We start from the raw sequence: 11,456 nt of genomic DNA on the forward strand, positions 1-11,456 counted from the left end.
GAAAGCTTTGCTCAAACTAAAATACTGAAAGGTCTGTGGAGGATCGATTGTTTATGATCCTGTTCTCCAGAGACTGAAATTCTTTGGATACACCAGATGGTTTTATTTATATAGCAAAAGTTCAGCTCTAGTGAGGTGCTGCTTGCAGATTCACACACAAATGAAAGAACCCATATTTTTGGATGTGTACATGTCCTAACTCACAAGTGGGATTTTCCATTGTTTCTTAGGGACCTTTAAACAAATTTTATAGTTCCAAAGTTAAAGAGACAGCCCAACACATTGAAAAGGAACAGCAGCCTCCCAATATAGCAGAGCAATCCAGAGCCTAAAATTTAACACAGTAAAGTTACAGATTTGTAGGGATCTCCTCTATCCAAATGTAGGACAGACCTCATTTAATTCACTCTTTGATGTTCATATACAATCCTATCTCCTCAAATAGCATTCTTGAAAATGAAAAAGAAAACTCAACCCTCTTCCCATCTGAATATTTCAAGCTGCATCCTGTGTCAGCTCCTGGCACTGAGTCAGCCTTGTCAGCCCAATTTAGAGCATATGGCGGTGATCCAACTCATTGTGGCTGTTTGTGGTCCCCAGATCAAGTTTCAAAAAAGAAGGGGCAATAATCCGGTGACCTTCTCAAGATAGTAGAGAACAACGCTGGTCATGACTGACACCCGATCTTTCTGCTAACATTAGCTCCTAATCAAGAATGGTGCCAAGATTGCATCAGACACCAACCCACAAACCTTTCCGTCCTCCAACAAGAGGTGTGGAGCATCCTGTCACCCGCTGAGTTTCGGTTTTAGAATGCCTTTCCCTTTCAGATCCAAGGAAGTTTGGTTTTATTGACATTTGAGATAAAGTTCAAGGTCTGCCTTAATTGAGCTTTCCTGTTATTTATAGTGCATGCCTATTTACTATTCATTGTCTTTGTACCTAGTGAGGTTCAATGTGATTTGTAACAATGACATGGTTAAAAAGCTCCAAAATGAATCCTAGACATTCACCTCATAATCAAGAAACCTCACTCACTTGGGATCTTTCTCCTGTGCGTCTCTCATGCTGTCATCTTTTCTTTTTTTTTTTTTTCTAATTTTTTTTAACGTTTATTTATTTTTGAGACAGAGAGAGAGAGACAGAGTATGAACGGGGGAGGGGCAGAGAGAGAGGGAGACACAGAATCAGAAGCAGGCTCCAGGCTCTGGGACATCAGCCCAGAGCCCGACGCGGGGCTCGAACTCACGGACTGCGAGATCGTGACCTGAGCTGAAGTCGGATGCTTAACCGACTGAGCCACCCAGGCGCCCCTGACCATTACTCTTCCGGGGCTCTGAGTCATCCTACCTCTCCACTTCTGCTGGAGCTTCAAGACTGGCTCAGGCAGAGTCACAAACTGGGACCCAGCAAGGTCTACAGAAGTACGCTTTACCTTCCAGGCCAGGCTCCATTTCTTACTTGACCAAACACCAAGTTATCAGTGTGAAAAAATGACATTGACACTTGCTTCAGTAGCCCTTAGATCAAGAAGCTGTCTTTAACCCCACAGGGATTTCAGGGAATACGTGTTCCTTGTTCATCCCCTGAATTTTACATAAAAGTCCGTATTGAGGCCTGAAGATTCTCGGAGCTCTGGAAGCATTCAAAGTAACTATTGGCTTTACCCCAGCTCTGAGTGTACACGTAATATATGATTGGAATCAGTAGAGTTCCAACATTTCTATACAGAGTTTTATCTTCTTTCTATCTCCCCAAACAATCTTTGAAGCTAGATGAAATGAGAAAAAAAGGATGGAATTATTTCACCCTGCCTGTTTGTTTCCATGAGGGTTCTAACCAAAAGGAAAAGATGAGTCATTCAGCATCATTCCCTATTTGGTGGTTTGGACTCTGGGCTACTTTAACCAAAAGAGGGCAGCACTCCATGGGATTTGAATTCACAGGAGGCAAACCTTCAGTTTCTAACTGAACTCTTTACCTTAAGCGTGGCACTGCACAAGGTGTTGTGTGGAATACAGAGATGAAGCATTGGGGGAGCAGAACATAGCTGTGAGTTGTGAAGTGGTGAAGGATACATCTGGAAATAAAGAATAGGTTTAGATTGTGAGGGTCCCTTAAATATTAAGCATTTAAACTAGATTTTGAGTGTATTGGGGAGCCACTCAAAGCTTTTCAGCAAGTGAATAATATGGTTAGAACTCTTTGGGGAAGATACATCTGATAGAGATGTACTGGGGAGACTGAATTGGGTGAGACTAGAGAGGAGGGAGAAAAATTGATAGGAAAATAATACAAAGAATATCCAGGAAGTGACAAATGTCTAAACCAGAGGCACAAATGGAAAGGTTAGACCTGATGGGGGAGGAACTGCAAAGGAGGAAAAAAACATCTTTAGTGGAGTAGATATTGGGAGAGAAGAACCAAGAAAAGCCCAAAGTTTTACATCTGAGAGTTGAGCATACAGTAGAAAGTTTAACCTAAGCTGGAAAGACAGGAGAAAAGAACTTTTTGAAAGCATGTTTCCTTTAGGCAGAGTTAACATTATTATGTTGCCAAAATACAAGTGGCGCAGGGTGGAAATACAGGAACGGCATGGCCTCAGGACTATCTTGGAAAGAAGAAATAGCCCAAAATATATACTCCACTGTCTGTTTTGTTCACCTGAATATATGTCCCACCTGCAGATATAGTGTGGACCTTAGGCCTGTGTTTCTATGTCCTCTTGGCTTTATATAACTCAGTTTATCTGTCCCTTCATTATACTTTATCTTTGTATCTTATGGTAGAACCACCTCAGATCCTTTTGTGAATAAATTGGGATAAGCATCATTTAATTAATATGTGCATTACATTTTTTTGCACAGACTCCAAAGACATCCTTCTGTAGCACATAAATTCCCAAGTAAAATTCATATCAGTAACTAAGAAAACTAATGTGCAAGGCACTCAACTAAAAGCTTTATGCATATCATTTCATTTAATCCTATGATTAATAAAACAACCTTACAAGTTCATTCCATTAGTATCCCATTTTATAGATAAAGAAATTGACACCATGAGGTTAATTAACATGTAATATAGAGGCAAGTATAGATGCAAGTAAGAGGCAGAGATTGAATTATAACCCAGGCAGCCCGAACTCAAAGTCAATGTCCCTAACCAGCTTACCTACCGCCTCCTGTCCAGATGTCCATTGTGTCATCTCTATTCTCCTGGTTCTTCTCTTTTTGTCCATGTTCCACAGTAGGATGCTACTTTTTCATGTTGAAGGAACATTGGCCTCCAGAGGCAGTGTCTTCAACCAGAAAGCACTGTTGCCTCCATGCACAGAGTATGAATTCGCAGGTTTAAAAAAAAGGCACATAATTCCATTCTTTAAAAATTGAATTAATTCTGTCTCTGAGTCCCACATATCAGGTTGGAAGAGTAACAGTCCCATGCCAATCATTTGAGATACTCAATTCTTCTATCCATTAAATCATTCACAAATACTCTCAAGATACCAGAAAAAAAAATGAGAGGGGAGATCAAGGAACCATGCTTACTTTTGGCTCTTTCAGTCACTCAATTTGCCTGTAATTAAACATTCCCATGTCTTTTATAACTGCCAACATATTAGCGACTACTAAGCCTATGGCTTCCATCTTTCCTGTCTTGAGCTCCCAATCAATACATCTAATTGCCTAGATAAGCCTACAAACACTACAAATTTAGCATATCTAAAACTAAACCAAACTCGTTTCCTAAGACACCCCATCCAACCACTATCCTCTTTCCTTTTCTATTGCTTATTTTAGTGGATGACATAATTACCTACCTAGTTTCCCAGGACCAAAAAAAAAAAAAAAAAAAAAGTCACCTTAGCACTCCCACTACTTCAAATCTTACATCTAGAACTTTGAGTCTGAGTAATCATAGATCACCAAGCCCTTGGATTGTACCATCCTGAATTACTGCTATTTGATAGATAGATGATTGATTGATTGATTGATTGATAGATAGATAGATAGATAGATAAACATGTTTGTACACTTTGTGGTCTACACAGTCACCACACTTGAGATTATTAATGAAGGCATCATTTAATTTCCATCATGGGCATTATAGATTTATATTTTTTTACAGAACTTTTCTCACTTTATAGTAAAATAGCTATTATAGTCAATGATATGAATGTTTTCCAATAAATAAAGTAAAGTACCTGGAGAAAGAGTACCCTTTTTAAATTTGCATAAAAGTTCCATATGAGCCAACAGTAGACTTGGGTCTTCCTGCTTCTAGACATTCTCTCCAAGCCACTCACACACTGCTGCAGTAGCGATCTTTCCAAATGCAGACTTTTTCATGATTTTCCTTCAGTGGAGTATAAAGATCTCCATTTTCTGCCTCAACCTACCTACTAATGTGAATCTTCTGCTTTGATCATCTTGAGATTCTTACAATTATTCAAATGCACCTTGCACATCTTTGCACATGCAATTCTTTCAGATTATAATACCAATCTACCCATCCTCACCCCATTCTACCTGGGGTAATCTTCCTTCCAAACCTGCTCAGTGTTTCCTTTTATTCGAATCTGTCTCTTCTCCCACCTTCTTTACCCTAGAGAAAATAATTGCACTCTCCTTTGTGCCTTCAATCTATCTCTACATTGGCCAATCACATAGTAATACAATTATCTCTTTTTCTAACTGAACTCATACTTAACTAGGAGCTCCTTGCTTTAGTATAACCATGTACTACCTAACTTTTCTTTTCCTATGGTAATGTAAATTGGTACAAAGAGAATTTATTGGATCAAACACTTGGCTAACTAGCTCTACTGCCCGCTGTCTAGCATGTTCTTTGAGTTATGTCACTGCCTGCTGGCAAGCTTGCACCCTGAGCTATGCTGCTTTGTGCTTTACTTGCTGAGTCCTACTGAGTCTCTGTCATATAACCTAAGTGGGAAGTTTTGATAACTAACATTTAGGGACAGAAGTATGGGATTGGGGCCCTATTTAAAGTGGCTCTTGAGTCATATGTCCTAATCCAGACCTACCTGTGTATCTCAGATTGAATCATGTGGCCAATTCTGGCATAAGCTATGACTGTGGCTAAGTTCAGGAGAATGATTCCTACCCTGTGACAATTGGTTGTATGTCTCAACGATGCAATGGTTCTAATCTATAGAGATCAGGATAAAGGCTGATACACTGTGGAATATACAAGCTCACTTATGTTTTGTACAAACCACTTATGATTGGTCACTTATGTGAGGAGTAGTCACCATGTAGTATACTGCTGTCACATTCTTAAAAGCAGATGGTTTACTAGGACCCACCAAAATGCTGTTTCTGATGCTATAGCCTGTGCATCTCATGCCAAAAAATCCTGATCCTCAGAGTTATATAGAAAATACCCTGACATTCCCATCATACAACCAAGGTATTAATTCAAATTCAATTTAAACTTGGAGATCTTAAATCCTATAAGGCAACCATTGCCATGGAGGAGGCCACTAATCCTGATGACACTGATTACAAACTCTCTGGTGGAAGAAAGTTAAAACATGAACAAGGTAGAAAAATGAAGAGCATTCCCAACTTCCACTGGAGAATATGCAATAACCACAGGTGGGGGAGAAACTTTGGACATAGAGGGAGAGGAAATAAAAATAATGAGACAGAGTTCCACAATCTGGTCCAGTTGGAAATCCAAAATGCAAAACTAAAAGAATGTACACAATAGAAAGGTAAAAGGGTGCTTATCAGCTTTTGTGTCTCTACAATAGAGGATCTAGACTACCTTTAACATCTGCTGAAATGTGCCAATTGGCAAACTTTCATGACCTTAATCAACACCAATGCTCAAATTAGTTATACTTGGAGATAGCAATAAATTTGAACTAGATACCCACTCTTAGGAGAGTTAATAAACATAATAAAATAGAGGACACATCCATATGCCTCACTTTAGCCATCAGAAAAATTGTCTTGCCTAAAATCCCCATAGTCACAACATACTGATGACATCCTCCTCCAAGGAGAGTCACTTGATATACTCATTCAGGACATACAAACACTCACAAAGGAGTTCACGCACAAAAAAAAAGATGGGTCACTGAGCCATAATTTGTACATGGTCCCTTGGTTAAGTTCCTGAAAATCAATATGTAAACTAAAGACCACTCCATCCCTAACATTGTCATAAAACAGTTATTGATTCTGTAAGCACCCACAGCATTAAAAGAAACTCAACATCTTTTAGGCACTTTTGTGTTCTGAAGGCAACATTCCTCATTTTAAAGTTACCTTAAGCCTATTTATGCTGTTTCTCACAAAATGACTCACCTTGAAGAGACTCCTACAATAAAAGGCTCTAGAATCTGTCCAAATTGCAATATGATTGTAAGTTCCTTAGTATTCCCCCAGAGACATCATTATTGTAGAGGTTTTAGCAACCTTCTCTAATACCTATTGGAGTCTATGGACTATCCGTGATGGCTACAAGTTGTCCACAGATTCAGGTGTAAAGATTTGACCTCCTCAGCTATACTATGTACTATATGATATATATATATATATATATATATATATATATATACACACACACACACATATACTATACTATATGCCATTAGAGGCACAATTGCTGACCACATACTGGGTCATCGCAGGAACATAGGCTCTCACAGGCTTTGACTGTGACTGTCCATACCCAGCTGCTTATAATGACTTGGGTTATAAAAGCATCAACACTTTACAAGCGCAGCAAGGTTACCAAGTTCCTCTTGTTAAAATAGAAATAGTACTCACAGGATAGAGTCAAACCTGGGCCTTCTAGTATACCCCACCTACCAGAAGGGGGTAGTTTCCCATTTTCAGTCACTTGTCAGATGCCTCAGTTCTGGAGGAATTCATCCCTCTCACTGACCTCTTGCCTGCCGGGGGACCCCCTTGGGAGCAGCTTAGTGAAATGCAAAGGGAGTTTGTATATTTTATGGATAACAGTACCACCAACACATGATGGATGCTCACTGCAGAGCTGTTGCTTTAACTAGGATGCCACAAATCATAGATGGGAACCAAGGGTTGACACAAGGGGCCACACTTCATGCACTGGATGCCCTGGCCAACAACCAGCACCATTTGCACATTTTTACAGACTCTTGAGCCGATGTCATTGGCTTGTCCATCTAGTTCAACAACAACAATTCTTTACTCAACATCACCTTGTTTAGGGCAAAGAACTCTGGGAATCTTTTGTTCACAGATACCCAAAATATAAATCAAAATCTCACATGTCTCTGCACATATGAAAGGCACAATATAAGGACTCACTAAGACAAGCCTTATACCTTTCCAATTTCCAAACATTACTAAAAGTGAGCAAGATACTCATTTCATTTCATTTCATTTCATTTCATTTCATTTCACAAAATACACAATGCTCAGCTTTTGAAAAAGACATTTAATGAAGTTTTCACCTCCCTTACTAGGCTTAGGCTATAAGTCTCATAGAGTGCCATAATGGCAGACTTAAACAAGCTCAAATTCAATTAAATGAAGCATGGCCCATTTCAGTCATCAGTCAGATATCAAGGGTGAGCTGTAATTAAGAGACTGACTCCACTTTTGATGTTTTCTGACAGTTTCAAGCCTTACCACACCCACTTCCTCTTATGTCCCACATGTGGGCAAGCTGATAAGAACGTTCTCTCCTTTAGCTCCAGGAGGAAGTTCACACCATGTAAGCCTGCCCTAGTGAGATGGTACTTTACCCCAGCCCCACCATAATCACAATAAAAGCCAAGTTAGTCACCTTTTCCTTGCTCTTGCAAGCTATTTCAGATATGCTTGGAAGCCTGCCTTGCTCTCCTTAGAAAGCCTCATTGTGTGAGTAGTAAACTTTTTCACACATAAAACAGTGTCTATATTATATCTCCATTGTCTACAGAATCAGTCTTATCTGCAACTTCTACCTCAAAAACAGCAGTTAAAATAAGAGTCATAGTTGCCACACTAGGTAGAGAAAAGTAGCTTTCAAAATACAAACATACACATGCAAAAAGATAAAAATAGAAGGAAGATTTTAAAAATAATATTATTTCTGCTTCCAGCAAAGTTGGAGTAAACAGATCAAATTTTAATTTATGAACTAAAACAACTAAAGCCTGTGAAATAACAAAACACCTGTGCAAAATATGTGAAACAATGGCTTTCCAATATTGGACATCAGGCAACACTGAACAGTGATCACTGAGAGGAGAAAGAATGTGGTGAGCACTTCATTACACTTTATCTTATCCTGTAGTAGACAATCTTCTAAAACCCATTCAAGAGAAATAAATAACCTACATTGTCATATATCTATTAAACAAATCAAATTCAAAAATTTTTCAGGGGTGCCTGGGTGACTCAGTCAATTAAACATCCAGCTTCAGCTCAGGTCATGATCTCACGGTTGGTGAGTTCAAGTCCCATGTCGGGCTCTGTGCTGACAGTGTGGAGCCTAGAGCCTGCTTCGGATTCTGTCTCTCTCTCTCCCTCTCTCTCTCTCTGACCCTCCCCCCTTCTCAAAAGTAAATAAACATTAAAAAAAAATTTTAATGTTTCAACAAGGCAAATTCCAAGCCCAAATGGTTTCACTAGCAAATTCTACGAACCTTTTGAGAAACAAATAATACCAATGTGACACAATCTTTTCCAGAAAATATAAGTGAAGATAACCCTTTTAAACTAATTTTAGTAGGCCAGCATTACTCTGACACCAAAAAAATTACAATAAAATAAAACTATAGAACAATACTGCTCATAAATTTAGACACAAAGCAAACACTTCAAAGCAAACTTCTTCAAGCAAACACTAGCAAATTTAATTTAGCAATGTTTTAAAAAAGATAATTCATCATGACTGACTTAGGTTCATCCTGGGAATGCTATGCTGGCTCAACACTCAAAAATCAAAATAAAGCATCAGATTAAAATACTAAAGAAAAACCTCATAATATGAAGAAATGCAGAAAAGGCTTCGACAAAATTCACAATTTTTTATGATTAAAAAACCTTTAAAAAGTCAAAATAAAAGGAAAATTTCTTAACCTGATAAGGGGAATTTATAAAATATCAACAAATGAGATAATAATGTTGAAAACCTGAATGTGTTCCCTTTAAAATAAGGAACAAGGCTGGGAATGCAAGCTGCTGCAGCCACTCTGGAAAACAGTATGGAGGTTCCTCAAAAAATTAAAAATAGAACTACCCTATGACCCAGTAATTGCACTATTAGGTATTTATCCAAGGGATACAGGTATGCTGTTTTTAAGGGGCACATGCACCCCAATGGTTATAGCAGCACTATCGACAATAGCCAAAGCATGGAAAGAGCCCAAATGCCCATCGATGGATGAACTGATAAAGAGGATGTGGTATACATATATATGTATACACACACACACACACACACACACACACACACACAATGGAGTATTACTCAGCAATCAAGAAGAATGAAATCTTACCATTTCCAACTGCATGAATGGAACTAGAGGGTATTATGCTAAGCAAAATTAGTCAGAGAAAGACAAATATCATATGACTTCACTCATATGAGGACTTTAAGACACAGAACAGATGAACATAAGGGAAGGGAAGCAAAAATAATATAAAAACAGGGAGGGAGACAAAACATAAGAGAGTTAAATATGGAGAACAAACAGAGGGTTACTGGAGGGCTTGTGGGAGGGGGGATGGGCTAAATGGGTAAGGGGCATTAAGAAATCTACTCCTGAAATCATTGTTGCACTATATGCTAACTTGGATGCAAATTTAAAAAATTTTAAGTAAAAATACAAAAAAAATTAAATCAGTATCTGATGAGTATAAGAAAATCTATAGCGGATTTATTGGATCTACTCAGCTTCAACTGCTACTCAAACTATATTTTTAAGTAATAAGATATAATTATTTTATAGAAAAAGAGCCTGGTTATATTGAGTTACTAGGGTTATTCTAATTTGCTTGAAGATATAAGGAGGAAAAGTTTATTTTTAAATACTTCTGTATATGTTAATACTTTATGCCTACAATTTGGCCCCATTTTAAAATTAAAGTGTGTTTGCCCCTCAAAAAATAAATAAATAAAATAATAAAATAAAAAATAAAATAAGGAACAAGGCAAGGATGTTTGCTCTCAGCATTTCTTCTCAGTATTCCTGAAGATTCTGGCCATAGCAATACAGCAAGAGAATAAAGATCAAAGGCATGCATTCAGTTGGAAAAACAAGTAAAACTATCTCTATACACAGGTGACATGATTTTCTATGTAAAATAACCCCAAAATAGATTCAAAAAAATTCCTGGAACTAATAAGTGAGTTTAACAAGGCCACAACATATAATATCAATATGAAAATTCATCTGTTTTTCTATATGTTATGAATGTACAAATGAAAACTGAAATTTTAAAAAGAACTACTTACAGCTCAAAAAAAGGTTAAATACTGAAGTGTAAATCTGGCAAAAATACATGCATGGTATGTATGCTAAAAACTTCAAAAACTGATAAAAGAAATTGAAGAAGACCTTTTAAAAAGTGGAGAGATATACAGTATTCATGGATTGGAGGACAGAATATTGTTAAGATGCCCATTCTCCCCCAATGACCTGTAGGTTTAATGAAGTTCCAATAAAAAACCCAAAGGTATGATTCTTCTTCCCAGAATATATAAAAAGCTGTTTCTAAGATTTAAACGGAAAAGTAAAAGAATGAGAATAACCAAAAGAATTCAAAGCCAAAGGAAGATCAAAGTTGGAAGACCCACAGTATCTGATTTTTTCAGACTTACTCTAAAGCTACAGTGATCAAAACAGGGTGGTATTAGTGAAAGGACAGCAATCAATGGAACAGAACAAAGAATCTAAAAAATATATAGACACAAATATCCTCAGTTTGGCAAGAGTGTGAAAACAATTCATTGGAGAGAGGATCTCTTTTCAACAAATGGCGTAAAACAATTGACTATCCATAGGCCAAAAAAGAAAAAAAATTTTGATCTTAACCTATAGTTCACTCTTTATACAAAAAAATAACTTAAAATGAATCATAGACTTAAATGTAAAATGTGAAACTGTAACATTGTAAGCGATAACAAAGGAAGGAAGGGAATTATAGAGAAGGATGATGACAGAATCCTAATTCACATCTGCCACAAATACATATTCATTTTCCTAATTGCTTAGAAAAGGTTCTCTTCATCAAACTGAAGATGGGCTCCTCAAAAACTGTCCACTGAAAGAAGAAATAATAACTTCCAAGATAAGGCACTTGGCATTGAGTTTCATAACGAAGATGTCCTATTAGGAACATATTCAGAAAAATCTATTAAATGATATTCTCCAACTCTGCCAGGAGTCACTGCCAAAATAAAGCTACTTATTGGCTCCCAAAGTAACTAATATTTTTCCAGAACTT

The sequence above is a fragment of the Neofelis nebulosa genome, chromosome 8, assembly GCF_028018385.1.
Source record: "Neofelis nebulosa isolate mNeoNeb1 chromosome 8, mNeoNeb1.pri, whole genome shotgun sequence".
In the NCBI taxonomy this organism is placed as follows: domain Eukaryota; kingdom Metazoa; phylum Chordata; class Mammalia; order Carnivora; family Felidae; genus Neofelis; species Neofelis nebulosa.